Raw genomic sequence first — 4,326 nt, 5'->3', positions numbered from 1 at the left:
AGGAATCACGTAGATGAGGTACTTACTCGTCCTTGGCAATGTATTTCCTCTACTTCAATGGCCGGCAGGCGCCACCTTTGCAGCCTGGAGCACCTTCCTCTTGCGGAGCGCTTCAAAGTCCAGGCGAAGGTGGCCGAAACCCTGGGCGCAATCACCATCGCCTGGGGCCGCTGGCGGGGCACCCAAGGAAATGACCTCAGGAGCGTCAGGTTGCGTCACCCCCTCAGTCTCCGCCTCAGGACAGCTCTCCCGAGCCTTGGGGCTCCCCTCTCAGGAGCTTCAGACCACGTCGGCCCACCGGCCACTGCCTCAGGACGGTTCGCCCGAGCCCCAGGAGCTGTCGCCTTGGGAGCGGCAATCGACGTCGCATCTTCAGCAGCCTCCTCGCCGGCGTTTCACGGTCCTCACCTCCTTGCACCCGCTCCTGAGGCGGGCACCAAGGTGACTGCGGGCAAGGGGGCCACAGGGACGGGGCTCTCGCGGGACCCTTCAAGGCCGACAGGGCGCACTCCCCATTCGTCGAAAGGGGGCATCTGCCTCATGAACTCCGCCCTGTTCGAGCAGCAGTACAAGAGGTAACCCTCCTCTGGCAGATTGGGTGGCACCGAGTCGCCCGTCAGGAGCTCGAGCACTGTACGCCGCACCTTGGGAGGAAGAGCAGGCGCCTGAAGCCTCATGGGGTCCTCACACCCTGAGAAAGCCCACATCGGCTGGGAGTGACGCTGAAGCGGAGCAATGTGGCACCGGACGAATTCCTTCCCCGCCATGGGCGCCGTCACCCCAAGGTCCTTCAACCTGGTCAGTCGGTGCCAGACGTGGGCGAGCCGCCGATCAACGAGCTTCACGTGCCCCAAGCCGGAGCTCGGAACGGCCGGCGCTCGTGGGAGCAGCAGCAGGGGGCTGAGCACGCCGGCATCCACAAATACCCACCGCTTCCGAAATCCATACACGATGGGTGAGAGCTCGAAGTCGATCCCCGAACTGGCCGTCGCCGCAAGGGCCTGGAAAGACACACACCCCGAGCACTAAAGGGCGTCCGTCAGATGCAGCGAGAAGAAATGGTGGAGCAAGGCCACAGAAGGGGAAATCCCCACCATGGCCTCACAGACGAAGGCGAAGACGCCGAGAGGGATGATTTATTGGGGGTCCAGGTGCAGCGCATTGACCTGGTAATGCGAGAGCACGGCGTTGAAGAAATCAGAGAAGGGGGGAATCAAGCCGGACCAGAGGGCGTGAAGATGGATGGGGATCTCAGTGGCCGTCTTATCGACCGCGGCGCGGGAAGCAATCGGTGGCGAGCGCTGGGCGAACCTTGTTGAGTACCACCGATCGCTCGACGGCGGGCTCGAAGACTAGAGGCGCTGGGGCTGAGGTACGAGACTTCTTCTTTCCCTTCTTCTTCTGGCTCGGTGCCATGGAGGCGGGGGAGACTTGCGCCGGGTCAGGCCGGGGGAGGGAACCGCTGTTTCTCAGAGGGCAAATAGAGCTGTGGGAGCGTGCTGCCAGCGATGGAGGCGAAGCTGTGTTAAACAACGGTGGTCGCTTAGCCTGGCGGATATCAAGGCTGCGTGGCGAAGCGGAGGCGCCCACATCCAGTCAATTGCCACGCGTCGCCCAAGGCCGCAGGCGGTTGGGGCCCGCGACGCTCCGCACTTGCCCCTTGGCTTCACCTCGAAGCCAAGTTCGAGCGCACCTTGGGCCCGGGGGCTACTGTCGGCGTCCTGGGAACGGGGGTACCCAGACTTGCCTGCCTGCGGCCCATGACGTGGCTCCATCGGTGGCCTGGTACGGCCCAACATCGACAACAACAGCTCAAGACCCTCGCGAGTGGCCAAGCCTCGCGAGGCGGACGATGGCAGGACCTCCCTGGGGGCAGTCTCACTAGGCTGGCTCCCGAGGAGCGGAGATATCTACGCAAGGTGCACCCATGATGACGAAGACCAGGGCGGCGTAGTGTACCAGTTTTCCCCTTTGGTGCTAAGGGAGCAGGCGCAGGTGCAGAGTCCCGAGGAATCAAGCAAAGGTTTCCATGTCGGTGCAACAAGACTAAGGACTGCCAGGACGGCAGGACGGAGGTCATCGTGGAGCCCAGGGCGGCGTCACCACCAGAGCCTATGGCAGGCGAACACTACTTTTGTCAAGATAACTTGTACTAGTTGTCCCCCTTCAAACTTAGTCGTTGTGGGATCCCTTCCCGCCTAGATTTGGGAAGAGGACCAAGGCCACTATAAATAGGACCTAGCCACCACCGTAGAGAGGGACGATTTCATCTTGGACTGGATCCATTCCATCCGAACCTTCACCAGCTCATCAAGCCCAAGAACACCTCTCCTCATGAGGCTGCTCACCCACTGTACTAGTTCATCCTCAGCCCTCAAGAGGCAATCCACCACCACACAATGGGTAGGGTATTACGCCACACGGTGGCCCGAACCAGTATAAACCGCCGTGTCCATTGTTCTTTGAGTTCGTCGAGTTAGGCCGTGGGATCGTTGAGCGAGCGCGCTAGGGAGAGAGTGTTATTCGTGCGCACCCAGAGTTCGAACCTCTCTAGGGTCTGCGGAACCTGAAATCTGACAGTGACTAGAGCGACAGCGGCGAACAGAAGCGGGCGGCAGCTGTGGCAAACTCCGGTGAGTAATTGTGTGGGCGTAAGGGCTCAGACGAGGGGATTTTAGGGCGAGGCGGAGTGGAGAGGTTCGGGTTTTATGGGTGGCTTGTGCTTGGAAGAGGAGGTGAGGTCCAGAAGGCAAGAATCGGCAAGATTCGATATGGCGTCGACGATATCTGACGGGAACGAAAGAAAAAGGTGAAAGAAGGAAGGAGAGCGCGGGGACTCACGATCGTATAGTGGGCCTGGTGGTCGGTGAGAAAAAGAAAGAAGGAAAGGGATCGGTCACTGATCCTTAGGCGATTTGGCGCGGGCGTGGGCTGAGAGAGGAGTGGGCTGCGGAAAAGAGAGAGAGAGAGAGAGAGAGATAGGTGGGCCACGGGGCGATTCGGCCGCAGAGGCTTCAGTCCTTTTTGTAAAGAACAGAAAAATACCCCTTTTCTATTTAAAATAAACAGAGAAGAAAAAGGGGCAATAAGAATAATAAAATAATATTTTACATAGGCAATATATATATATCAAAATTTTCAGAAAATTCCTAAAACATGAACTATTCTTCAGAGGCAAAAGAGAAACTTAAGAAAACATATTTTGCAACAACTTCAAAAGGGCTTTCAGAATGATTTTCTTTTAACTTCCAAATCTCTTTCTTATAATATGAAGAAGTCATTTATCTTCTTTCATGAAACTCATTGAGTTGCATAAAATTTTCTGAATTCGAAATATTTTCAAATGGAATTCAAATCTTTTTAAAAACTCTTTTCATTTCTGTAATGGAAGAAGTCGTGTCATCTTCACTCCAGGGTTTTGTATTTCAAATGAATTTGAATTCTTGGAGATCATATGCAAGAGTGGAAGTTTTGGAAAGCCCTTTTATTCCCTCACATTTAACTTACAAAAAGATTCAAAATCCACTCAATTTCACACAAACAATCACCATCATTTATATAACATTCCAAAATTTAGAATTTCGGGATGTTACAAACTACCAGCCTTAAAATGAATCTCGTCCTCGGGATTCAGAGAGGCTAGAAAGAAGGTTAGGTTGGGGGGGGGGTCTTCTTGAAAATCCATTGATCATCTCAGAGGTCCGGGGTGCTACCACCCTTAGAAGCAAGGTTACGGTTCCATCAAAAGCTTATATACTCCCTTCTTTGGGTTGAAAATGTCAGTGTTCTCATTTTCTCCGGGATAACACTTTCACTGGTGCTCTTCCGGTAAAGGCATAACCTTTTTCTCAAAGTCCCAAGTCACTACATCAAAATAAGGTTCTTCCGAGACCGAGTCTTCTTAACTGACAGGTCTGGCGCCAATACTAAACAACTATCAGAAATATCATGGTGGTCAACAATTACTGGTTACTGCAGGAGAATTGGTCTGGGTTAAATCTCACCGTATATCCTATGATTGGCAATGGTTGTCTGTACATGAATCCATCGTCCTACCATTCTAAGGTTTTTGGCTTGTCATGTCGACACTCTACTAGGGTTTCAAGTCTCTCTGATTTTCCATCAACATATGATAGTTCATGATAGAAGTCTCTAGTATGGGGGCCAATCCATCCCGTACTTGAATCAGTACTACATACACAGACAGTGAATCACGTATTCTAACACTTGGGCATCCTCACAAGCAAATGCTCTTGTCAGCGAACTAATTAAGTTCAGATAAATCCATTGATTCTGCGAGCTGAACAAAACATCTATCATTTCTTC

The sequence above is a fragment of the Triticum aestivum genome, chromosome 4D, assembly GCF_018294505.1.
Source record: "Triticum aestivum cultivar Chinese Spring chromosome 4D, IWGSC CS RefSeq v2.1, whole genome shotgun sequence".
In the NCBI taxonomy this organism is placed as follows: Eukaryota; Viridiplantae; Streptophyta; class Magnoliopsida; order Poales; family Poaceae; genus Triticum; species Triticum aestivum.
Note: the sequence above shows the minus strand (reverse complement) of the source record.